The sequence below is a fragment of the Drosophila suzukii genome, unplaced genomic scaffold (genome assembly GCF_043229965.1).
Source record: "Drosophila suzukii unplaced genomic scaffold, CBGP_Dsuzu_IsoJpt1.0 scf_12, whole genome shotgun sequence".
Taxonomy (NCBI): domain Eukaryota; kingdom Metazoa; phylum Arthropoda; class Insecta; order Diptera; family Drosophilidae; genus Drosophila; species Drosophila suzukii.
Window position 1 is genome coordinate 651,384 of NW_027255899.1, and position 27,917 is coordinate 679,300.

Here is a 27,917-nt window from a genome sequence, read left to right on the forward strand (position 1 = left end):
GGTGATGTTCCTTGGCCCACACTATGTCGCCCACCGCTGGTGACCATTGCCTCCTTCTCAGATTGTAGTGTCTGGCTTGGTCCTGGGACGCCTTTTCCATATTTCGCCGCACGATCTCGAATACCTCTTTTAGTTTGTTGGCATTTTCCTCAGGGGTCTCCGTAGCTCGTCCAGTGTCTAGGGTTTCCTTATCGTATAGGCTGCTGGGTAGACGTGGTTCCCTTCCCTGGGTAAGAAACGCCGGTGTATGGCCGGTGGATTCCGATGTGCTCGTGTTCACTGCTAGCATAATCTCCGGCCACTTCTCGTCCCAGTTTCTCTGGTCCTGTCCTGCGAACTGCGCAATCATGGTCTTGACCGTTCTGTTTGCTCGTTCGGTTGGATTCTCTTGTGGTGTGTATGGCGCGGTGAATTGTTGACTGATACCCATCTCAGCCAGGAAATTTTTAAATATGCGGCTTGCAAACTGTACTCCATTGTCCGTTATGACCACCTTCGGGACCCCGTACCTTGCGATTATGCGCTCCCTAAACGCCTTCTTGAGCGACTCTGCCGTCGCACTGCGTAGGGGCACCAGTTCCGTCCATTTCGAAAACCTGTCTATCATGACCAGCAGCATTTGGTTCCCGTGCTTAGATCTTGGTAGGGGTCCAACGAAGTCTGCACATACCGTGGCCCATGGTTCCTCCGGCACTTGGGTCAACATCTTCCCAGCCGCCTGCATCTGATTGGGCTTAAACCGCATGCAAATCTCGCATTTTCGTACGTGGGCTCGGGCGTCTCTATGCATGCCTGGCCAGTAGTATCGGGCTGCCAACCGTGCAATTGTCCTTCGGCTTCCTACGTGTCCCGCGGACGGTGCGTCGTGGTTTTCCCTCAACACCGTTTCTCGTAGCGACTTCGGGACGCACATCTTCCATGACGCGACGTCTTCACTGCCTGCTCGGTGAGGTATGTTTCTGTACAGTGTCTCACCATCCATAACATAGTCCGGGTACTTCTGCGGTTGGGTCCTTATCTTTTCGCCCATGTCCTTGATCCAGCTGCACCCTCCTGAAGCTGTAGTTGCCGATGCCTCCTTTAAACCTCGTAGCGTTTCCGGTAGTGGTTGTCTTGATAATGCGTCGGCCACCACGTTTAGCTGACCCTTTCTGTACGCTATCTCAAAGTCGTACTGTTGTAGCTCCAGGGCCCATCTGGCGATCCTTCCTGAAGGGCTCTCGATGCTGTTGAGCCACTTCAGGGCCATGTGGTCGGTTACTACCTTAAAGTGGTAACCTTCCAGATATGGCCTGAGCTTCCGGATCGCCCAGACGATCGCCAAGCACTCCTTCTCCGTTGTCGAGTAGTTCTTTTCCGCGCCGTTCAGTGTTCGGCTCGAGTAGGAGATTACTCTTTCGCCCTTTTCGGTGTCCTGGGTCAGTATCGCTCCGATGCCGTAGTCGCTGGCGTCTGTTTGCAGGATGAAAGTTCTACTGAAGTCCGGGCATGCTAGCACTGGATCTGCCACGAGTCTTGCCTTAACCTCCTCAAACGCCATCTGGTGCTCTGGTGTCCACTCCCACTTACTGCCTTTGCGCAGCAGGTCGTTCAGGGGTTTGACGATTCTGGAAAAATCTGGTACAAACCGGCGGTACCACGACGCTACTCCTAGGTATTGCCGGAGCTCTTTGACAGTCGATGGCGGTTCTAGTTCGGCGATGGCGGCTACTTTTTCTGGATCTGTTCCTACTCCCTCGCTAGTCACTCGATGACCCAGGTACAGCAGCTCCTTTTTGAAGAATTGGCATTTTTCTGGATTCAGCCTCAGATTTGCCTCCTTTAGACGCCGGAACACTTCCTTCAGGTTTCTTTTGTGTTCTTCCAGCGTGCGACCGATCACTATTATGTCATCCTGGTAAGCGAACGCGTGAGGTGACATCTCGGGGCCAATTACTTGGTCCAAGACTCGCTGAAACGTTGCCGACGCCGAGTGAAGTCCGAACGGCATTACCCTCCACTGAAACAGACCTTTGCCTGGTACCGTAAATGCTGTATATTGCCTGCTACTTTCTTCTAGTGGGATCTGCCAGTATCCATCCTTCAGGTCCAAACTGCTGATGTACCGCGCTTCTCTTAGTTGATCTAGGATGTAGTTTATGCGGGGCATTGGGTAGGCATCCTTCACTGACTTCGCGTTGATCTGCCTGAAGTCGACACACAGTCTCCACTTGCCTGTCTTCTTTTTCACCATCACGATGGGGGAGCTGAATGGGCTCTTTGAATGCTCTATGAACCCCATTTGGAGAAGCTCGTCCACCTTTGCGTTGATTTCCCCTTGCATTTTTGGGTTCTTTGGGTAGTATCTCTGCTTGATTGGCTTGTCGTCCTTCATTTTGATCTGGTGTTCTGCCATATTCGATGTTCCCGACATTGTGCTGAAGTCTGCCAGCTCTGTTTCAAGGAACGCTGTAGTATCGTCCAACTCGTTTACTTGTTGAACGACTGCTACTGATAGCTTCTCCTCGAGCCATCCATTGTGTCGGTTCCTGGCTGGTATTATTATTTCGTGTCCAGCACACCTTATCTCGGTTCCGACTTGTTTCAGGAAGTTCCATCCCAACACTAATGGATCCACTACCCCGGGTAAAATCAACAGGCTCATGGTCACTTGTTTGTTGCCGAATTTGACCTCCACCTCGAGCTGCGCATTAATTCCGCCGCACCTTCCATCTGCCAACCTAACTTGCCGTCTCGTCCTTGTAATCTTTCCTAGAGCAGCAATATTGTCCGCCAATTCTTCGCTAACGAAGCTTGCCGTTGCTCCGGTGTCGATTGTGGCTTTGTAGCTTTTCCCACCAATCATCACAGCTGCGGACAACTGCTGCTCCTCCTCGATTAGCTCGCCCGTTAGTTTGGAGAGGTGGCATTGTGCGATCCCCGCTCGCCTCTCTGCGGCTGAGATCGCTGGCCATTTCCCGATCGTTGGCAGCAATCGACGCTCCTAACACCCACCTTGCCGCATATCCAGCAAAACAGCAGCCGCTGGTTACGACATCCTCTAGCCCAGTGTCCGTTCCCACCGCATTTCCGACAGGCCTCCTGCGGGTCTGTGATATGGGTGGCCTCTTGTGGCCTCTGTGTGTTGCTTGGCGGCCTCCACAAGGTATTGTTTGGCTGTCTCTGTTGCTGTGGGGGTGGTGCCCAATGGCCTCCGCGTGGTGCGTCTTCTGCCTGCTGTCGTCTGGCCTGGTGTGGTGGTGACCATTGGTCGTTTCCTCGTATGTCCTGGTTATATGTCTCCTCGCATCTTCTGCATGTCACCTGTGTTGGTGACGCCGACTTGGTCCTTGAGAACTTGTTCTCCTGTGCAAAAACTTCCCGTTCCTTTTCAAGTTCTTCGTACTCGTCTGCTAGGATCATTAGCGTGTCCAGGTCCGACACTTTGTATGCTCTTAAGAACATTCGTAGGCTTGGGGTGCAGTTCTCTTTAATGACCCTTAACGTCTCTTTCGTAGAATAGTTAAGTGGCCTCACCATCGTCTGCATGTCGATCATGTAGTCCTTGAACGACTCGCTGAAGCCTTGCTTCCTTTGCCGGACCTGGTCCGCCAGCCTGGTGAAGAAGTCTCTGTGCAGGAAATATGTGTGGAAGCTTTCAATGAATTCTGCCCATGTTCTCCATTGCTTATTGTTGGCGATGAACCATTTCAAGGCCCTTCCTTTTAGCAACTCCGGCATCGCTCGAGGGATCATATCAAGCTCCAAACCGTACGTGTTGGCGGACCATTCTACCTGCTCCAGGAACTCGAATGGTTTTTCCGCCCCGTCGAACCTGAACGACCATTCGCGGACCTGCTTAGCGACCTTTGCATAGTCCGACTGGCTTGGTCTCGGGATCAGCGCTGCTGCTTTCTTTTCTTGGCTTGACTCTCTCCTGTGGGCCTCTTTCTGTATGTTGTCAACGCTCAGGCTTGCCACCAGGTTGTCCCCTTCAGCGTTCGTTAACGTAATGCTTGGGCCGGCTCTGTCGTAGTATGTCGCCTCTAGCTCGGCCCAGATGTCGACGACTTGTGGATCGTTCTCTGTTTCGGAGTAGTATTCCGATAGTGCCTTCCTCATGTCGTCTAGCCTGCCCTCCAGGGCGACGTTGAGCCTCTGTGCGACATGGGCGAAGTCTTCCTTCTTGAGGCGGTAAATCCACTTCTTTCCCATTTTTACTGTGCTATTCTCACTGTTGGGACAATCACGTTGGGCGCCAGATGTAACGAACTGATTTTTGTATGTCTGCTCGCTACGAGATTCGTGCGGCTAGCTCAGAAGATTGTGTGTTCGTCCCACCAAATTTATATGACGTGATTGCCCGTAGATCAGTGAGAAAACAAAGTGTTCAAATGGTAACAGTGGGATTTATTCTCGTGGTATTGGTACAGCGGGTGTGTGGCTATGCTGGTTTCTGTGTCTCCTTGTTCTGGTTCCGTCGGCTGCTGGTGCTCCTCCTTCTGGCTTCTCGACGCATTGACTCGTCCTCCTCTGGATCCTGGGTCTCGGGACGCTCGTGGTGGCCGCCTCTGCTTGCTTGCCGACGCGTTGCCTCGGGGTCGCTTGTCGCGCCTTAGACCCGCAGAGAATTCGGCCTTGTGGGCTTAGGGAAGCGTCACCGTTCTCAGACTAGGGTGAACAAGCCTTGCTCTCCAGGCTGACGCCTTTCGAGGCAATACTGTCCCTTGCTCTGTCCCGGACGGTCCCGCTAGGTTCTTGCTCAGTTCGCGCTGACAGTGAAGACTGCCTAGCGGTTCACTTCGCTTTACGCCTAGCGCAGACGAACGTTCCACCCGGCTTCACCCTAATGCGTGACGTCCGCGACGCTCCTGCGCTCCCCGATGAGCTCCGCGCGGCGATGGTAACGTGGCTGCCGGAAATGTCTGCTGGCGTCGCTGTCGATGTCCTCTGCGCTGTCTTCTGGCCAGTATCTCGTTGTTCTGGCGCTCGGGGAGCTGTGCGGTCGCTGCTCGGGAACTTCGCCGGTAATCGCAGGGCTCTCCAGGCTGACGCCTTTCGAAACCACAAATCGATCTACCGCTCGTCCGTCACGCCAGGTCCTGCTTGGTCGGGCAAGGTACGCTGGGTCGCAGACAACTTTCCTCCCCAAGCTGACGGCTCTTCGTCGTAGGACTCTTTTGCTTGTCTCTGACAGACCCGCCGGGCGACTCGCCAGGGTGTGGTCGTGACAAAGTTAGAAAACAAACGCCTTGACTTAGCCGCGTGATGCCTTTCAGAACTCAGCCACCTGTGTCTCAATTCGGAGATTCCTGATGTCCTAATCCCGAACGTCTCGACGTGGCGATCTTGCTCCTTCTATGCTTCCCACGGCGCTGCTTCCGACGACTCGCTTGGTTGTAGCTCCCTCGTAGATTACTTGCTTGACTGATTGCTCACTTGGTACTTTGACTGATCTTGAAGGCTTGACTCCTCTTGATCGACTGATCCAGCTGCCAGCGCTCTGCGGCCTTATATAGGGCCTCCAAGCACCGTTATTTCCCTTTTGCGCACGGCCCGCTGGATCTCTCCACTCTGGGTCCAAAGTCCGTGCCTCCTGGATGACCCACTTGTCCTTTATGTACCGCTTCCAATAGATGTTCCGCCCACTGCTGCCGTTCCGCTGATTCCCGTGCCACTTGTGGCACGCCTGTGTGCCGCTCCACTGCCGAGATGTGGCACTTCCTCTCCCGGTCCAAAGTTCACGGGAGAGTCCAAAGTCCAGTGGAGTTCTGTTATCCTCTTCTGCACACGGCACTCTTGCTCTGCCCGCGAAGTCTCCATTCTCTCTCGATCTCCACCCTTGGTCTCCAAACTCTCTCGTTCTCCCCGCCTCGCCGTTACTACGCGAGTTCGCCGCGTATCTGGTAAGCGGCCGGCCATCTGCTGCTGGTTCTATTTGTGGGGAGTTATTCAACTCCTCACAGTGTATTATCTACATATGAACCGCTGATTATATTACATTCCAAACGAATTGTATTAATTTTTAATATGTTCACGGTCTGATCTGATCGATAGGTTTTTGTAGGATGTGGTTCTAGTACTTTTTGATGGAAACCAAACAGCTGTCAAACCGATCTTTCCTTATTAAAGTAAACTGACTCTCGCATGGTAGTTATTTCAACTTGAAGTGTATTATTATTACTTTGAATTTTAAATGTACTTTCAAGGTTATAGTCTTTTAGTTTATTGTAAATGAAATCGGTGATATCATTCAATTCATATGATCCAGTTGGAATTGTAATAACCTTGTCACCGATGTGGAAGAGGTTATTTTTTTCATCAATATTTGGAATCGAATTATACATATTAAAATCGATAAGAGCGCACTCATATCGACCATTCAATTCGATAGGTGGAAAAAAGTTTGTATTTATAATGGAACTATTTCCATTCAAGGATAATGCAAGTGAATTTGAATTTGAATTTGAATTAGGGAGTTGTTGCCAGAACTGTATGCTATTGGAACATAAATTGGATATTTTAGGTTATTTGGTCTTATTATAAGCCAGTCCTCAGACGGCTTGAAGTCTAATTGACAGTTGTATCTTTTGATAAAATCGATTCCTAGTATTCCATCACATGGAATAGCGAATTGCATATTTACGATATGGAAATCATGTTGAATTATGTACTTAGAAGTTTGAATTTCAATAGAAGTTAAGCCTTTTGATTTGGTAACTTCCTGACTTATACCCTGTATGTTTATGATGTAATTATCTTGAATGTTTTGAAAATTATCAGAATTTTCCTTCAATAAGGATATTTCCGCACCTGTGTCTAGTAAGAGAACTAATTCTTTTCCTGTTGCTACGTTCGTGAAAGTGACAAATGTATTTTGACTGAGATTTAAAGTGTGAATTTTGATGTTGTTTACTGTCGTGTATCTAAAGGTGTTTGGGAGTTTCCCGAATTTGTTTGTGCCACTCTAACATTGTTATTGTGGTTGTTGTTTCCCCCACGGCTGTTTCCGCCGCTGGTGTTTCCACCACGGTTGTTATTTCTGTTATAATTGTTATTTTGGTTATTTCTGTTATAACCATTGTTTTGATTATATCCGTTGTTCTGATAATATCTGGTATTGTTATAATTACCTCGATTATTACCTCGATTATTACCTCGTCCGCGATTTCCACCGCGCTGCGGGTAATTTTTGTAATATAGGACAGTGTTTGGCTGTCCGGTTGCTTCTGTGCAACTGCTTACAAATTTGGATATGGCTTCATTCATTGTATTGAAGGTACCGGCTTGCATTATAGTTTTTACCTTATCTATTTGGCAATTTTTAGTCATTGCTTTCACTGCATGTTGAGTGGAATAACGTCTGGCTAACTCTAGGGATAAGCCATCTGTTATAAATGCACCTTCTAAGGATTTCGTCATCTGCTCAACCTCTTGTGTGTACTGGTTGGCAGTCTTATTGCGTTGTTGTAGGCTCATCAGTTTTGCTGACAACACTTCTACAGATTCGCCTTTGACGTTGTTTTTTAATCTGGAAATGACTTCAGCTATTGTTGTTTCATCTCCGATTAGATTTCTGGCGACACCTTTTAGCTTTGTTTTTATAATTGAAACTGCTAATTGTTCGTGTTCGCCTTTTATTGATTCTACTATTTCTAATGCATCCATAAAACTTGTTAAGTTTTCAGATTTACCATCGAAAACTGGTATAAGCTTGGATGCTGTGTTAATGAAATCAATATTAGATTGTGCCATTGTGATATTGTTTCTTATTTTATTTTCTATTATGGAATTATCATCAGAATCTGTAGAATTATCTAGATCTGACATTAAAACAGCTGGAATAGTAAGATTATTTAAATCTTGCTCTTCTATTTTAGGATTTGTTTCTGTAAGGTCTTCTGATTCTATTTGGTCACTGTCAGTTTGTTTTGTTGATTCCGATTCATCACCAGTTTCAACTGCTAGGGAGGTGTTAAGTATAGTTGGTACCGATATGTCCAACTTAAACTTTTGTTTAATTGATATTAAATTATATCGTAGTCTGATCAAAAATTTTGATACTTGGGACCAATGATCTTGATTTAATTTTTCCTTCTGGCCATATATTAGTATTCGTGCTTCATTAAAGCATTTTACTAGAATTTCCACATGTTTTTTAATGGTATTCTTTTGAATTGGCCTGTTTTGAGTAAGTGACTTATATGATTTGTCAAAGTCAACTTTTATATTATTTAGCTGCTTATATAATTCATTCCATTCCATTATATTGTGGAGATGAATTATTTCTTGGAGACCATCATTACTATTGTTTTACCTAGTATTGGGTGTTCGTCTACTACTGATCTAACCTGTACCCCTGGGATGGTTGATAGGACAATTGCCTTTTGGGTGCTTGTGCAATGAATAAGTGGAGAGGCATCTAAATTAAATGTTTCAATATATAAGTTTTCTATCTCGTAAATGCTTACTGAAGTTGGTGCAACTAATTGCAGAATTCTTTCTCTAAAATAGATGTCCCTATCAAATGTGTTTGCAATTGCTTTTAGCGTAGCCATTTTTAATTAATTTGTTTTTATTTATTTATTTGTTTTTTTATTCCATTTTCTTTAACTTTTTTTTTAAAATTTAAATACAGCAATATTTTTATAATAATGTTGTTTGTGCCAAAATGTTTAAATTTTGTCCAGATCATTTGCCTGGCTCATATATTTTTTCTTAAGACATTTATTGTGCAATTTATAAAGTTTATAAAAACAGTTTGCGCACATTATTACAACAATTATTATAAGCAATGTATGAATTAATTCTAAGTCTATGGGGTTTGATTCTACCTTATTAATAACATTTGCAGTGGAATCCACTGTTTTTGTATCAATTATTAATTTTGATCTTACTTTACTTTTACTTTTTGACCAATTATTATCATATTTTACATATAATTTCCTGCCTATTTTGTGTATGGTTTTCAGGCCATACTCTAATCCGGCAACTTTTATGTCGCTCAATTTTTACAATTGTTTTTATAATATAAATGAAAAAATATGCATCGCAGTGCAATTAAAAAAATTTTTGCAACGCAGTGCAAAGATAAAAAAATTATGCGCTCTTGGTAGCGCTGTCGGTTCACACTTCCTTGGTACCAGTGCTGGCTGCACAGGTGTACTTTATGTTGGGGCACCGGTGCTGGCTACACAGGTGTACTCGCAGAACGGGGAGCACAGTGGTCCCTCGCAGTCATCTGGGCACGTCTTCTTTAGTTTTTGTATGGCAACTTTATCTGGAGGAGGCAATGCGTTTTTATTTTTTGAAATATTTTGGATTACAGGGTAGGTGGATGTGGCTGTAGCTGTGGTCTGATTTTTTCGTTCTGAGAGCAAATTTTTTAGGTATTCGACTTCGGCATGTATTTTTACCGAGTCGTTCCACTGTATTGCTTTGCCGCTGTTGAGCAGCTTCAGTAGATGAGCCTTTCTGGCTTTTAATCTTTTGACCACGCCACTTCTTTAGGCACACATCACACTCTACTCACTGCGTTTCTTCTCTTGTTCTTGTTGTTGTTGCCGTTTTTGCTGTTGTTGCCTTTGTTGTTGCTGTCGTCTTTGTTGCTTTTGATTGCTGCTGTCGCCTTGGTTGCTGTCTTCTTATTTTTCGAAGTCCCGATCCATGTCCAGATCCAGGTCCAGATCCTTTAGGACCAATGTCACGGTCGCCATGTTGTGTGAAACTCCTTGTGTTGGAAATGTTAATAATCTTTATCCATTTTTATTGATAACGCATCTCTTTGGTAGTTTTGTTACATTCTTTATTTATTTGGTTTGCTTGGCAGGAGCAGCGTTAATGCCGCTTCCAACGTCAAGTTGTTTCTGATTTTACAATTTGCCTTAGGATCTAAGTAAGCCTAATTCTCGTAGCTGCGCTGCTTACAGTTGGGCGGCAGAGAGATGGCTATGTATACCTTATGTATATAAAGTGTATTTAATTATGCTCTCTTTGGCTGGAGCGCGAGGGCATGTGTATGTACTTGAGTTTGGCTGAGCGGCCGGCGTGTGCAACAGAATGCTGACACTTGCACTTTCTTTGAGCGCGCCGATCGACTCATGTTTCGGCCACTTAGGGTTTTTGACCGAGCCTTTTGTTTATATAAACACTGCAACAAAGTGTTACAGTGTGTTTGTTTCAAGTACTCTTGTTACAGTAGATATTCGATATAAGTGCATACTACACTAGACATATTGAAATCTCTTGATAAACTGTGGGATTGTAAGTATCTAACCAAGCTTTATATTGAAATTACTCCTTAAATCATAATGAATTGATCAAATCCTCCCAACATTTTTGACAAATTTTCACAAATGTTTCATAATTCATATCAGTGTTAATATGGTCCCGATATATATGCCGCATATTTAAATCATCTTGCTTAAACATTATAATAAAGTTGGCATTGTCACGAATCAGATGTTTAGGTATATGACTATACGTTTGACATAAATAAAAAGAGTCGATATTTTTATGTCGACCCATACAAAAATAAGATCTTATGTTATCTTGTTTTTCACAAGCTACGTCATCGAATATCATAATGGAATTGTTTTTAGCTTCACTGGGGTCTAGTACACCCTCATTATGGGAGAATGTATGATATCCCATTCCTTTAATCGGTTTGATTAATTTCTCCAAGTACTCATATTTAGGTTGATATAAACTTTTTGAAAATATATAAACATTTTCGAATTTTAATCCATTAGGACTCTCTATTAGACTTAAAATAATATTAGTTTTACCACAATTCGAAGGCCCAACAATTAGAGCCCTTATTGTGTTCGGTAAGAGAGCACTATGTCGTGGCGGTAGATTTTTCTCGTTTTCATCGTTAATATTTCTAACTACAATTTTTTGTTTCTGACTTATTAAACGCATCTTTTAACCTAATGTACCTCATTCAATGAGAAATCTTTGATGATTAAACATCAATAAAATGGGGAAACGTTTTTATAATCGTATCAGTCGTATTTTTAATTGTTAACACGGTGGTGGTCTTGTCGATAAGCTAATTAATACATTACCGTTTGAAGCCCATATTCCGGGATATAATTTTTGTGGACCGGGTACAAAATTACAGAAACGGTTGGAACGTGGTGATCAAGCTTGGATGAAGCTTGCAAAGAGCACGATATCGCATATTCTCAAAACAAGGCATTGAGTGAACGACATAGGGCAGACTCCATATTAATTGACAAAGCCTGGTCGCGTGTCAAGGCACCAGATAGCAGTCTTGGTGAAAGAGCAGCAGCATACTTTGTTACAAATATAATGAAAGCCAAGAAAAAATTTGGTATGGGATTGAATAAAACGGAAAAGAAAGGAAGGAAAAAGATATTGAAGAATAAAATGAAGAAGACAAACCTTTCGACTGTAATTAATGCTGCTACTAAGACATTAAAAAAACAAAAACCATTAGACATTATGAGTGCAATTAAAGTTGCACGTAAATCAATTCATCAATCAATGGGCTCTAAGAAAAATGTTAAAGTACCTCGTGTAATTAATGTACCCAAAATTGGAGGTTTTCTACCAATCGTGCCGATCTTGACAGCCCTCAGCGCTCTTGGTAGTTTAGCAAGTGGTAGTGCAGCAATTGCAAAAACAATTAACAATGCGAGAATGGCTAAGGAAGATATGGAGGAGAAAAAACGTCACAATAGGAAAATTGAAAGTGTTGCTGTAGGAGAAGGATTATATCTCAAGCCCTATAGAAAGGGTTATGGTTTCTTTCTTAAGCCTTATAGTAAGGGGAAAGGAATTAAGAAGCGAAAAAACTAATTTCTCTGCTACCCAATAGACCACTATCAAATATCGACATTATACATTTTGCTAGGAAATATATCCCACATTTTAGAGGGGTGTTTATGAGAGATCTACTCCCAGAAGCACCAAAAAGTAGGGAGTGTGGTATAGTAAACTTAGATAATTCACGATCAAGTGGTACACATTGGGTTGCATATAATAAAAATAAAAATAATATACATTATTTCGACAGTTTTGGAAATCTTCAGCCACCTAGAGAAGTTGTGAAATACTTGGGACATAGAATACAATACAACTACGATAGAGTTCAAGACTTTGATACATACAACTGTGGACACCTGTGCCTCGCTTTTCTACTTTCTTTCGTAGAAAATGTGGAGTCAAAACCGGTATATTTAAATGGTTAATTTACATTTGGGGGGGTTGAAAATCAATGTATGGGTACGTGTATGTGTGAACTCTGTATGGTATAAAAAGTGGACCTGCACGCGTTCAAATTCACAGTCTAAGTTTTTACTTCACATCGAACGTCATCTAGAGGACAAGAATTTTTGATCATTCTTAACAAAAAAAGCCTATAACTGCTCATAACAGCTCAAAACAGCTGGTGACCAGCTTATAACAACTAGTAAACAACTAGTTAACAGCTACTAAACAGAAAATAACCATCTAATAACAGCTATTACCCAGCTAAAACAAGTAGTAAGCAACTACGAAACAAGTACTGAACAACTGCTAAACAGGTAGTAAACATCAAAATACAGCTAAAAACAACGTGGAACAACTGTATCAAGTCCAAAAAACTCAACAACCATCATGAATCAGGAAAACCAGATGAACATTGTAGTTAAAGAGTTCAATAAATTTAATAAAAAGAAACTGCTATCGAAGACAAGGATGCCTGAAAATGTAAGATTCCCGATCCTCAAGGCGGAGCGCAAAACAACAAAGGTTGGAGAATCTATTGCTCTCGAGTTGGAGGAGCACATTCTGTACATGCCGGAAAGGTACACCTCTCTTCAAGATGATATCATCAATGAAATGGTTGATGGAAAATTTAATATTTATAAAAGTATTTTGTAATTGTATTTAATTTGTAATTTGTATTTAGAAATAAGTCAGTAATCATTAAAAAGATTGAGATTTTAAGAATATGACAATAAATACACTTTTTAAAATATAATGAAGAAAATGTATCGAATCTTTTTTTTTATTCGGAAATGGTATATAAATATTACAGATCTTGGCGTTCCCTAAACAGTATTTGTTTAGTAACTGACGAGTGACTACATGAATTTCGGAAATTTTAAATCTTTCACCTATAAAGTTTGAACAATATACTACAATGAATATTTTGTCACAGTTAACCAAAGCTAGATTTGCTTTGAAGCGAAAATTCGATGATCTCAAACAAGTCAAAAATCATACGAATTTACAATTGGAGGAAACTTTTAAACCTATTACTGAACCCTTACATGAACTTGTTAAGGAAAATAAGGATAAGGGTTATGGACCTAAAAAAAGCGCAAACAATTCATTAACTTTGGGAGATAAAGAATTAAAAATTAAAAATAATAAAATAACATTTTCTAGTGGAATGAGTTGTGATCTGACTCCTGGTCTGTACTCTCTAATTTTTCTTAGTAAACCTGAAAACTATGGTGATCAAGACTTGAAAATGTATAAAAAAATTATTTTAGAAACGAATATACATAGAGTAGGCTTTAAACCTAATAACAGAATCAAGGGTACACGAGCATACAAATATAGCCATATTATTAAGAAGTTGATAGACAAAGATTTCAGTCCTACAACGTCTACTCCACTTCGCTCAAAAACAGGCTTTGGTTACATGACTCTTCAGAAATCAAATCCAAACTATGTATATTGGAATGATGTAAATGAGTTAGTCGAACGATTGGAAATTTTAGTAGCATCAAAAGGAGCGGGTAACACCAGCCACAATAACGAAATTTTTTCAATATTAGAGGAATTGCGTGAAGAAAGGATTATATATTAATGAGTATAAATAGGAAGGACAAATATGTTTTACATTTATAAACATCATGTCTGTCGACAAGTTTGGACATTTTTCTGTTGATAAGGAACGATCAGAAAATTTGAAAAGGCGTGGTTATTCTACTGAGGGATTATTCATCGATGAGGACGGTAATCTAAATGCTCAAAATAAACGTATCAAAAACGGATCTAAGCCTTTAGACAACAATGATCTAGCAACGAAACAATATACTGATGAGATCCTCGGAAAGTTGGGAGAAGATTTAAGAAAAATTATAACTCAAAATGTTAATCGTCGACTCACAAAAATTTCAAGCTTAGAAAATAAAATTGAATTAAATAGTAAGAGGGCAGACAGCGCTGACCAAATTTTTGCCAAAATTCTGGAAAAGATTAAAACCATTGAGGACTATATATTTAAATATGTAACAAAACCGATATCATTACCGAAAAAAACCACAATTGAGTTAGAAGGTGTTGCTTTTCAGCCTATTAGAAGAATATGATTAAGCGAGAAATCGTAAATGAGTTGCACGGACCATCTCGAAAAAACTTTCAACGAAGAAGAGTGATTACAAGGGGTATAAACGATCTGTGGCAAGCAGATTTGGTTGAAATGGGAGCCTTTTCAAAATCTAATGATGGGTACCGATACTTGTTGACTGTTATAGACACATTTTCGAAATATGCTTGGGGTGAGGCATTAAAATTAAAAAAATGCAAATGATGTTTCCCAAGCCATGGAGAGAATATTTAAATCGGGTCATGGAACACCAAGAAACCTGCAAACTGATGATGACACTGAATTCTTTAATTCTAAATTTAAGGTATTAATGAAAAGTTATAGGATAAATCATTATTCAACCTTCAGTGCTCTAAAAGCATCAATAGTTGAACGTTTCAATAGAACTCTTAAAGAATTAATGTGGCGTGAGTTTAGTTTCAATGGAAAATATAAGTGGATAGATATGTATAAACAATTAATTAATAAATATAATAATAGAGAGCATAGAACAATAAAAATGAGTCCAAGTAAAGTCAATTCTTCAAATGAAAAACAAACATCGTATAATCACCTGAAAATATTTGTTGCAAGTAAATTCCGTAAGGGGGACCACGTTCGTATCAGTAAATATAAACATGTATTTGAGAAAGGGTATTCCCCAAACTATACAACAAAAATCTTTAAAATTAGAAAGGTGAAGAACACATACCCTAATACATACTTACTTGAAGATTTAGATGGTAGCCCGATTCAGGGCGGATTCTATAAAGAAGAACTGAAAAAAACACGATTTCCCCACACATACCTAGTTGAAAAAGTTGTAAGGCGAAAAGGAAATAAAGTTTTGGTTAAGTGGCTCGGGTTTTCAAAGACTAGCTGGATAAACAAGGAAGACATTTTGTAGTATAATAAATGATTTATTTAATTAATTTTTATTTGTATATTAATTTTTATTTATATATTTATTTTATCTTATATTAAGTTTAATATTAACATTTTTGTACAATGTTTTAAACTAAAATTAAATATAATAAAAAAACATTTTACAATCTCAAAATCATTTTCATTTATATTTCCCAAGGTCTCGATCATAATAAAACATCTCCAGTTCAACTGATTTATAAAATAGTTCTTTTTCAATATGTTCCTTTTGAAATTTAAGGCTACCTAATGATTCTCCACCGTTCACATAATTATTTTGTATCATCTCACCCAAGCAAAATTAATTTGATTCTAGCCATTCAACATTTTCTAAAATATCTTTTTCAATTAATCTCTGATGTTTTATTGATGTCGTACCATGGTCTTCATTTCTTAACTCTAAAAATTGTGTTCCATTAACATTACGTTTTCTTTTGTTATCTTTGCCACAAAGAATTTTTTTATTTACTTTAACTGTAGTTATTTTATGTGCTTTTGATCTAAACATTGTTCTATTACCATATAGTGAGGCCCCAGTTAATAAAACATTTTTATAGTCTTCAATTGTAAGATTTCGTGAACTCACTCCCTTTGCTTTATTATGTGAAGATTCAACTTGATCTATTTTATAACAATAAACCTTTGAGCACAGGCCTACAAATTCTGTCATGAGTTTACCGTTAAGCTCATCTTTAAAAAACCCTAAACTTTTTTTGTTAACTCTTTTAAAGTTATATAGATTAATTCTTTCATCTGAATAGTCCGATGTATCAAATTTTGCTTCAAGATCATTACGAATATCTTCAGTTTTTATTGTATAGATAAATGAATCAGTATCCATATAATTTAAGACTTTTCCTGAAACTTTGGCTTCATATATTGATAGTGAAAATCATACATTTTCCATTTCGATAAGTCTAATACTGCAAATCCTAAATACATTGGCTTATTAAATAGAACGGACAATCTTTTCATTTGAATTGCATAGAAATTATCATTTATTTTAGTTGCACTATGAAAATTTGATTTTGAAATTAAAGTTTTGGCACAATGTGCTTTTCGTCCAGTCTTCGAGCTATCCGGAGCTTCCCATGTACTAACAAGCTTAATATCGACCCTGCGCTCGGGATCTTCCATTGTTTTTCCGTAAACAGAATTATTCATTAATTTAAAAAAATCTTTTTCAAATTTATTTTTTGCATTTTGCCTATGTAAAGTATTTAGATCAATGTACTTCTTTAACCAAGGCTTTTGTAAAAACTGAACACCTCTATGGATCTTTTTCAATACTAACCCATTCTGTATACATTGTTGCAAATTCCGATAATGTATTACATAATTTTTCTTATTTCCCAGGTCAGCAATTAATTTTTATACCCGTTACTCGTAGAGTAAAAGGGTATACTAGATTCGTCGGAAAGTATGTAACAGGCAGAAGGAAGCGTTTCCGACCCCATAAAGTATATATATTCTTGATCAGGATCACTAGCCGAGTCGATCTAGCCATGTCCGTCTGTCCGTCTGTCCGTCTGTCCGTCTGTCCGTATGAACGCTGAGATCTCGGAAACTATGAGAGTTACAATACTGGGATTAGGCACGCAGATTCCTGAGATTCCTGCGCAGCGCAAGTTTGTTTCAGTAGAGTGCCACGCCCACTCTAACGCCCACAAACCGCCCAAAACTGTGGCTCAGACAGTTTTGATGCTAGATAGAAAATTTTAACTGAAATGTATTGCTCTCATCAATACCTATCGATTGACCCAAAAAAAGTTTGCCACGCCCACAAACCGCGAAAACCTGTGTCGCCCACAATTTTCATGCTAGATAAAAAATTTTAACTGAAATGTATTGTTCTCATCAATACCTATCGATTGGTCCAAAAAAAAGTTTTCCAGGCCCACTTTACCGCCCACAAACCGCGAAAACCTGTGACGCCCACAATTTTCATGCTAGATAAACAAATTTAACTGAAATGTATTGGTCTTGTCAATACCTATCGATTGGTCCAAAAAAAATTTGACACGCCCACTCTAACGCCCATAACGCTTAAATCTGTATACCGCCGGTAGGTGGCGCATTTTAATCTCGCTTTGCTACTTGCATATCCCTATTTAGCTGAGTAACGGGTATCTGATAGTCGAGGTACTCGACTATAGCGTTCTTCCTTGTTTTACCTTATCCTCTTTTGAGGCCAGACAGTTTGACGGACAAAATGGAAGATCATTATGAAGATCATGTAAACGGTATGGATATATTAAGTCCACTTCCAAAAAATAACCGTATTTGCTATCGATTAGTGTTCACGCCAAAAGCGCGTTTAATTTCAGGAGACAGTGTCGAGCGGCAGTTTTATCCAGATTTCTATATCTCGCGCGCTCGCACTGCCGTCCGCTCTCCCTCTCCATCTCTCCCCTAAGTCTCCGCTCTGCTCTGGAGCGCTTAAGTTAAGTTAGGCTTAAGCAGTTCATGTTTCAAAGTGTAATAATAAACACCTACGCACGTCGCGTAAAAACCCAAAAGTACCCGCGTATTTTTATGCGTACCACTCAATCTTGGGGCTTCAATTATTTAATCGATCAAGCCGCACCGCCCCAACATTTTGGTCCAGTTCGAACCGGATTTCAAAATCTTTGGACTTTCCTCTCCTGGAGTTTCCTTTGATTTTGTCCCAGCAGGCTTGAAACACTCCAGATAAGTTCCGCTTACTATAATTGCCGGTCATACAGCCAGTTTTTCGAACCCTATTTTGACTAACTTTCTGTATGATATATTGTCTAAATCCAAAAGAGATTAATCCGACGCAACGGCATTTAATATATGTATTTCAATTCCGTTACTTGTGCCCGACAATATTCCAGTTTCCTTTGCCCACGGTTGCACACTTGAAACAATTCCAGTAAATATTTCAGTGCTACTATTCAACGAAAATATTTGTCAAATATATTTTCAATTCCAATCGTGTGTAAAATATAACTCAGCCGCAGTAAAAAATTCCCGGTCATAAAATTTTTCCTTAAGATTTGCACTCTTTATTTTTTACTGTGTTCCAGCTGCATGTGTATATTTACAAAAACAATCTAATACAGTCCACTCGAACTACTTTTTTCTAATACAGTCCACTCCAACTACTTTTCTCGACCTAGAAATACGGCTAAACTATTTCTAAAATTAAAAACAAAGTGACAATATCCACAAATTTACTCCAGCAAATCGTTTGCAATTTAGTTGTGCAGGTGACAAACAAACGCACCGACATACAAACATAAGCGAAGTCTCCCATTCCCGCAACGTTATTCTGCTACTCGCAATCCACATATGTACACACATACATACGTATATCGATACCTTCGCCAGTGCACAGTGGGTCAAGAGCTCACAATAAATGTTCCATCCAAACATACAATATTAAAGTCCATAATTCTTTACATAAGTCCGACCATCCGATATAATAAATATTTATTGCCTATCCGACAGTGTGGCCGTATATATTTACAATCTTAATTGGTTCCTAAACTCCAATTTAATTCCAATCCGTTTCCTTACATTTGAATTAAAATTCTAAATTATTTAACGTCATGGCAACATCAGTAAAATCCGCTTTAACCCGATTTATGGCCACAGCTGACTGTCTGATCCACTTTGAGGCCACTGTGAACGCTCCAGGTGCTCCTACACCAACGTTATCCGCCTGTAACATCCGTCGCGATCACCTCAATTCCTTGTGGCAATCGGTAAAGGCAGCATACGACATATGCTCCGACTGCATTATAGCTGCAGGCGAGAGCGCCGCAGACACAAAATCCATACTAAAGTCCAAGTATTACCAAACGTACTCCACTTACGAAATATTTGCCGCGCAGCTGATGGAACAAATCCAAAAAGGCTCCTCCCAAATACCTCAAGCTCCAGTAGTTCCGTCCCAAAATTCGACGTCTTATGGCTGTCGGCTCCCTCCTATCGACACAGAGGTTTTCTCTGGCGATTATCTTCGCTGGCCGACTTTCCGGGACCTTTTCACGGCAATATACATAGACAATCCGAGTCTAACGCCCGTTGAAAAATTATTCCACTTAAATTCAAAAACAAGTGGCGAAGCTCATTCCATAGTTTCAAGATCCCCACTCACCAATGATGGCTTTCGCTCAGCCTGGAATAACCTAACTGAGCGTTTCGAAAATAAGCGATTGCAGGTGAACAGTCACCTGAAAACACTTTTCAATGTGCAATCCATAGCACAGGAGTCGGGAGCAGCCTTAAAGGAACTTCAACGCACTTTTCAAGGTTGCTTAACTTCCTTAAAATTTTCCGGTGTTAATATTGAGAATTGGGACCCTATCCTGGTTTATATCTGCTCGACAAAACTACCAAAGCTCACTCTCTCATTATGGGAGCAATCCATCCAAAATAAAGCCGAAATTCCTACGTGGCTTGAGCTTGATGCATATTTGACGGAGCGCCATCTAACTCTTGAGGCCGTCGATAGCTTCCGATCTGCCAATTTCCACCACGTCCAGTCCAAAGACACAAATCGAGAGGCAGAATTTCCAAAAATAAATTCCTTCAACACAAGGTTAGTTCCGATAACCAAAGGCTGCGATCTGTGTTCGAAGAAGAACCACCCCGTGCGTATATGTCCACGCTTCCTACAGATGACGGTAGAAGATCGCTTAGCCTATATCCAAAGGAAGCAGTTGTGCTCCAATTGCTTTGCAAGTAGCCATCAATTCCGGGATTGCACAAGCGCTCACAACTGTCTCACTTGCCAAGATCGGCATCACACATTGCTGCATCGAAACAGCGGTCCTACTACTCCGACGATTCCATCCGACCCTCCAAGGCCAGTATCCGCCTCAGTTCCACACATCATTTCGTCCTATTCAACGCAAGTTTCCGTACAAAAAGTTCCTCCTAAGAATACTCCATCCGAATATTGGGTTCCATACCCCGCCTTGGATGGCAGACGTACTCGAGGTATTAAATCCTACCAATGCCGAGTCTGCCAAAAGATCCATCCTCTACGGAAGTGCCACCACTTTCTACGGCTAAGCCCCCAGAATCGGCTTCAGGAAGTACATATCCAGAAGTACTGCTCCAATTGCTTGGCTCACAATCATTCCAAGGACTCCTGCCGCAGTGGTCATCACTGCCACAAGTGTGGAAAGGCCCACCACACTCTCCTACATACGGACGACCGATCTACACTTCCAACATATTCCTGAGCCTACTATCCTGAGGTTCTTGCTACGGGTGTCCTCGCAAGGGGGGGGAGAATGTTCACGCCAAAAGCGCGTTTAATTTCAGGAGACAGTGTCGAGCGGCAGTTTTATCCAGATTTCTATATCTCGCGCGCTCGCACTGCCGTCCGCTCTCCCTCTCCATCTCTCCCCTAAGTCTCCGCTCTGCTCTGGAGCGCTTAAGTTAAGTTAGGCTTAAGCAGTTCATGTTTCAAAGTGTAATAATAAACACCTACGCACGTCGCGTAAAAACCCAAAAGTACCCGCGTATTTTTATGCGTACCACTCGATCTTGGGGCTTCAACAATTCCATCGATCAAGCCGCACCGCCCCAACAATTAGAATATTATTAATATCAAAATTGTCTATATCTGTGGTAGACATCCACTTAAAATCTTTATATGGTAAAGGTTGTGACATTGCCCAACCATACAAGTTATTCGCATCCACATACATTAAAAATGAAGACTCCTTCGAGGAATCATAAACTGACAAATATTTGTTATTTGCTTTTGTATATCTATGACAACATTGAACTAAACCACCTCGAATGCTACTTTGAATAAATCTATACATATCTATATCTGTCAGCAATTCAAGTTGAATATTTGTAGATTTTAACATTGCCTCCCAAGATAGACCTGGTGTCGTAAAGTACTGAGCTGGGTCAAGTGAATAAATTTGCATACAAATTTTTCGGAAGTTTTCAAAAATGTCGGTTAAAAGAAATACATCAGTTTTTAAATATAATTCTAAATAATCTTTAAGAGTGGAACAAGAGAAATGCGACCAAACTTTAAGAGCTTGATCATAATCTTCCTGAGAGCATTCCCTTTCCGTTAAATTACTATAGAATGCTTCCCTTGGTGGGAGGGAAGTTTCCTCGAGTCTACTAGCGGAGTCTAAATATTCATAGGGAAATATACCCTTCTTACGCTTTAGTCCAAATTCTATATCATTACTGAAAAATGATTTAACAGTGTTCAATTGATCATCAACTAAATTAGAAGCTAGGGTGTCTAAACTTGATGGCATAAATCTATATGTATCGAGAAAACGAATTTCAAAACTATTTCCACTTAACTTTTTATTTTCTTTGAGACAGAAATATAGTTTTCCTTATTTATTGGTATTACGGAAATTTCACCGGGAATCTTTCCCAACTCTTGAATAAATAAATGACAGTCGTATTTCGAAAAATTATGAAAAAATACTGGTATGAATTTGTTAACTTTATAATCCAAGTTACACTTAGAGTGGGCTGCACCTCTAAAGCGACCTGTGAAATGACAATGATCTCTAACCCTATCAGTCCCTAAATCTTTCTGACAAATAAAACAACTCAATGAATTATCAAATATTTGCTGGTCATCCAAAGTCATTTTCATAGGAACTATTTTATTTAAGTAGTCATCACTCAATTTACTTAAATTTTTTATCAATGCATCTACAAAACTTACTCCCGAATTTTTTCCTGTTTCTAAAACAAATTTATCTAGTCTAGAATCAAAAGCACACTTTATATAATACGCATATGATATTGGAATATGCTCATTAATATTAAATAATTTGGGGCTCACTTCAAGATTTTTCGGATCCAGAATGCATTCAAAATCCGCGTAGACAACAAATGGAACTTGAAGCTGTAGTAGACAGCTAGGGTTTTTAGGCCTGCGTTCACTAGGCTATGGATAACCTAGTGTATAGGAAGATTCGGGTTCGTGCACTTCTAGCATTGCTCGGTGCTAAGCTCGTCGGATTGTCGTGGGATCTTCCTAGTCTTCTCTATAACACGCACCGTACTACGCGAAAAAAGTTTTAAGTGCACTAAGCGGTAATCTAAAAGGATCGAACAACAAAATAATGGGTGTAAACGGACTCAAGGCACGCGGACGGACGTTGAAGGCACAAGCGAATCAGGAAACATTAAGAGTTAGGGTGGCTCGATGATATTGCCGCCCCTTTCTGTACCCTCCCTACCATGATAACTCGTGTGAAATTGTTTGCGGTTATCCCTTATTCAATGTTTATTCATTATTCACATTTTTACTTCATATAGCTGCGGCATAGCAAGATCAATCACGATTCCGTGTTACAAATTTATTCAACCATTGTTGAACTATCAACTTCAATTAACAAAAGAAAATTAGAAACTACAATCATGATTTCAATACAACTTAAACTCTTTCATCTTTAAAAATCAAATTTAACTCAAAATATAACAAGACTCAATCTGACCGAATAATCGTCCGTTTGCTTTGGCACGCATAATCATAATATCGTTTATATATGGGTCAAATGTCAGAAAATCAATATGGTGGTAACAATATTTCACTTACGCAAAACTCCGGCGATGCAGGTTCGGTGGGCCCATCGAAGACGCTGTGCAAGGATGCTTTTAAGACAAGTTATCATATTAATTTCTGACAAGATCAGTTATGTGGAATGTACGGATGGTCATTGTCAGAACTCAAAGAAAAATTACTACTAAGTCAATACAAAGGTACGCTACATGAGCTAGTACCGAAAAATTACTCTACATAGATCGAAAGTTAAACTACACAAAAGTTAGCGCCTCCGACAGCTCACTACATACGAAGGGATCTGCGTCTTCGCATGCCAGACAGCGGGTCTGATCAATCGATGCTTTCCTCCAAATTCATTCGCCTATGGCGAGGCTCTTCACATCGGCAAGCCGCACGTGGCGAATACGGGCGAAGTGCCGGGTCTGTTGCTCTCCTTCGAATACATTCGCCTATGGCGAGGCTATTCCCATCGGCAAGCCGCACGTGGCGAATACGGGCGAAGTGCCGGGTCTGCTGCGCTTACAACACGCCTTCCGAGATACTGCTCACTGGACTAGTCAGAGCTGAGACTTCCTTTGCCGCGCGTGGCGCGTGTTGGTGAGGCGATGTGGGTGTAGCAGCAAAAGTCACATCCGGTATCCGTTCACTTCCTCATCCAAGTATGACCACGGCTTCGATCAGTGGTCCAAAAATGACTGCTGTACTGGTACCATAACCCTCCAAAATGTCGCTCTATGGCTTAGCCAGAGCTGGGGCGGTGGATGCCGCGCGTGGCGCGTGTGGGTGAGGTTATGCACTAGCCACAGTGGTCACTCAGGTAGACTTCCTTCGATTAGGGCGGTTCCTACAAGGCCGCACGTGGCATGCGGTTGGTGGGATGCCGGGCCAGAGATTTACGCCGTTCGCGGCAATCTGTAGCCTAGGTCACCTTCCAGAATGTTCGCGCCTTTGCTGATCGCAGGGGGCACCTAGCGCGACACGTGTCCGCAGGTGGCAACCCCGCCGTGGCAGGTTGACTTGAACTGACACCCAAAAAAAAGTCTCGTCTTGGCCGACCGGTTGCGAAATTAAAAACGGTGTAATCACGCCGCGCTGGCGCTGATGTTGCCGGCCGGCTTCGACAGAACCTCTTCTCCTTTCCTATTACAAAAAAAAAATACATAGAAATACACGCCACTTAATAGCCTGCCTGTGCGGTTAAATTTGTGCGTTCTTATTTACCAGTAGTTGGGTGTAAAATTATATATGATCCTCCTGTTAGCTTAGACTTGGCTGGTGCACACACACTTAGACAGAATTCGAACCGCGTGGGTTGTAATTTTCCGTTTGTATTCTACTTACGGCAGCAGCCTTGCGTCCGTTTTCATTCAAAGTTTTAAACGAAGTGAACGAGAACTCTTGACGCGAGAAGCTGGCTGTACGCTGCGGCGTTGCTAAGCACACCTAACGGGATCTTTCCAGATTCTGTTCTCCTTTCCGCCTTCACACGTTTTCGGTGCGCGCGAGAAAGAGAGGCTGCTATGCTGACAGACTATACGTGTAAGCGGGTCAGCTAGACGATATTCGTTGCTCTCTGCTATACTCTACGTTTAGCTGTTAGACATATGCGAATTTACATGCAAAATGACTTTACTCTAATTTCTCTCAAAAGTTTTTATTTCCATTTACGACTGGCCCCACACCACAGTTAACTCGGCAAGAGATTGACCTCACAGAGGAGTTAACTGAAAGAAACAAAGGGTCAGTCAGCTCCATGATATGCACATTTTAGGTTCTGATATCTTTCAAATGGTATACTCCTAAGGACTTATTTGCTTCGTTCGTTAACTCGTAATATGTCGGACTGATCTTTTTCGTCACCGATGCCTTGATAAAAACAGGCGCAAGTTTGCTACTAAACTTTTTCGCTGCGTTACTCTGGGCGAAACTGCGAGCGAATACCGTGTCTCCAACGTGCAATTGAACGGTTCGGCTACGCAAATTATATACCCTAGCATTTGCGGCATGTGATTCTGAAATCTTCTTTTTAGCTTGCTGGCGTGCTACTTGCAACATGTCAGGTGTTTTCAGTGCCACATCGTCGGTCAACAAATCCAGATTCCTAAGCAATTCGTAATCCTGTCCGTTGGCTACCATGTTCTGACCGAAACAGAGAAAATACGGGGAAAATCCTGTACTGCGGTGTACACTAGATCTTAAAGACGCGCTTATCGCATCGATATTTAGATCCCAGTTAGTGTGGTCAGCGCCGACATAAGCTCTAACTGCGGCTAGTATCGATCTATTTACTCGCTCACTTGCGTTAGCTTGTGGCGAATAAATTGCTGTGCAAATATGCCTGACTCCGAATTTCGTTAAGAACGCTCTAAAATAACCTGATTTGAACTGCGACCCGTTGTCCGTGAGTATGGACTCTGGTGTACCGAAGGTGTAAAACACGTGCTTCTCGTGACGTGAATTTTCGCAATGGCTGTAGGAAGTGAAACTTTGTACAGTGGTCAACTATTATCAAAAGTCCTATATTTCCTTTCTTGGACCGTGGGTATGGGCCAAGAAGATCCATATACAGTCTCTTAAATGGGCGGTCTGAAGTTGTGGGTCTCCCCATGGGTGGTCTAAGAACTTTGTTTGGGCTCTTTGTCGACTTGCAAATGGAACACTGTGAAACAAAGCTGCGAATCTGCGTTACCATTCCTGGCCAGAATAGATGCCGCCTGAGTTTCTCAATCATTTTGTTCATTCCAATGTGTGCAGCATCGGGGGAATTGTGCGCCCGTATTAAAACCTGGTGGACGAGGTTGATTGGAACCCAAAGTTTCCATGATTCCTCTTCCTGCAACAAGTCTCCTTTCGCTAATTCGGTTCTCTTATACACAAAATTATCCACGACCCTGAGATCGGGTAGCTTTGACTGGTTGTCATGAATCCGTTTTCTCAGTTCGAGGTACTGTTCTGAATTAAACTCCTTTGAACTTAAGTCAATAATGGGTCCTCCGTCCGAGATGCAAGACACTACTTCTTCTTCGCGACGCGAAAGTGCATCGGCCACAACATTTTCTGATCCACGGCGATGTTTGATCGTGAATGAGAACCCTTGCAGACGAATGGACCATCTAGCCAAACGGCCGGACAAGTCCTTTTGTCGCATTAGCCATTGAAGTGAAGCGTGGTCAGTTATGACACAAAAATCTTGACCTTCAACGTAGGCTCTGAACTTATTGTTGCCCTTAATGACTGCTAAGCACTCTAATTCGGTGACCGAATAATTTCGCTGCGCTTTAGACAGCTTTTCAGACATACACGCTATGGGTAATTCGACTCCATCCTCATTTTCTTGAGCTAATACACAGCCGAGCCCGTACAGGCTTGCATCGCAAAGCAGAATGAAAGGTTTCTTAAAATTTGGTGTCCTCAAGATTGGAGATGAGACTAATTTGGTTTTTAGCTGGTTAAAAGCGTCCTCTGCCGCTTGAGTCCACGACAGAACTTTATTTTTCTTGAGCAGATCAGTTAGCGGAACGGCAATCGTGGCATAGTTATTCACAAAGCGCCGGTACCAACCTGCTAGACCGAGAAATCTGCGCAATTGTTTGACGGTTGTAGGTGCAGGGAACTTCTCGATTGCACTTACTTTGTCCGGGTCAACTTTCAGCTCACCGTGACCAATGACAAAACCTAGGTACTTAATTTCAGTCATACAGAACTTTGATTTGGCTATGTTTATTGTCAGGTTCGCCTCACGAAGATAGCCTGCGATTTCTTCTAACAGCTTCATGTGCGACTCGAAATCGTCAGACAAAACCAAGAGGTCGTCCAAATAAACGAATACTCTCGTCCTCAATTTCGCTGGAATAACCAAATCCATTAGTCTACACAGAGTTTGAGCAGCGTTACATAGACCAAAAGGCATCACCTTTATTGATACAAGGGCCTGTTAGGTATTGTAAATGCCGTATACTGCCTGGACTTTTCCTCGAGAGGTATTTGCCAGAAAGCGTGTTTCATATCAAGGCCTGTGATATAGCGCGCGGGAGGCAATCGGCTAAGTATCCCGTCTATGTGCGGTAGTGGATAAGCGTCCTTTATAGTTAACTTATTCACTTCTCTAGAATCGAGACACAAGCGAACTTTCTGTCCTTTCCTCACGAGAACACAGTTACTGCTCCATGGGCTTTTGGATTCTTCAATCACGCCTAACGCTAACATATTCTCCAACTCGGAAAACATAAGATCCTCTTTGGCCGGCGAGATTGGCCAATGACGCTGCTTTACTGGTTTCGCGTCCGCTACGTCAATAATATGCTCCATCAAATGTGTTCGACCTAGACCGTTCTTTTCATAAGATGGTAATTTATTTATGACTAAGTCTAGTCTTTCTTTTTGCTGTGCTGACAGCACGTGAACTTTGGGCGACTCAACGGCTACGTCTTCTCGACCTACGTCTAACTCTGAAACTGAGACTTTACTATCCAGAATCTTACTGAGTAATCCAAAATCACGCCAGAAATCTATTCCAAGATAAACATCTTGCTTAAGGTCTGGTATAACAAAAAACTGTACCGGCTTGGTAATTTCACGATAGGTAATTTCACACTCAAGTCTTCCGACAACTGAACACTCGTCATTGTTGGCTGTTCGAATCTTGCCAGAACACTTGCGCATTTTGGGATGCTGTCCCAATACTTTTGCTGCCGTACCACCGATGCAACTTATGGAAGCACCTGAGTCCAGTAGAGCCACATAGTGATGACCAGCTACGTTTATGTCGGTATACAATCGGCTGTCTGAGTTCATAAAGAGTGCGGAGATCAGCTTTTGGCGACTTCCTTGAACTCTCTTCCAAAAACTTCGCATTCGCTTGGTTGAACGCTTGGTTTTACGCACGCGAATGCAAGAACTGACGTCTCCGAAGATCCGTTGTCTAGCAGCTGCATAACGTGCTGCTCTAATATGATATGGCTGTGGGTATTTGACACTAGTTGATACGGGTTCGTCCGGTTGGTTGATCGACTTGTCTGAGACTAATTCTACTAATTTATCTGTTTGGGAACCACTATCGGATTTTACTGCCTCGGATGCGACGTGTGGTTCTTGACCGACGCATCCATAGTGTAGTTTCCCGAAGGGTTGCACTTTTGGCAT

At 41.6% G+C, this 27,917-nt stretch overlaps 1 pseudogene; it reads right to left on the reverse strand.

Annotated features, from left to right (window-relative positions):
• On the reverse strand, nt 1–27,917 carry LOC139354655 (uncharacterized; annotated as a pseudogene).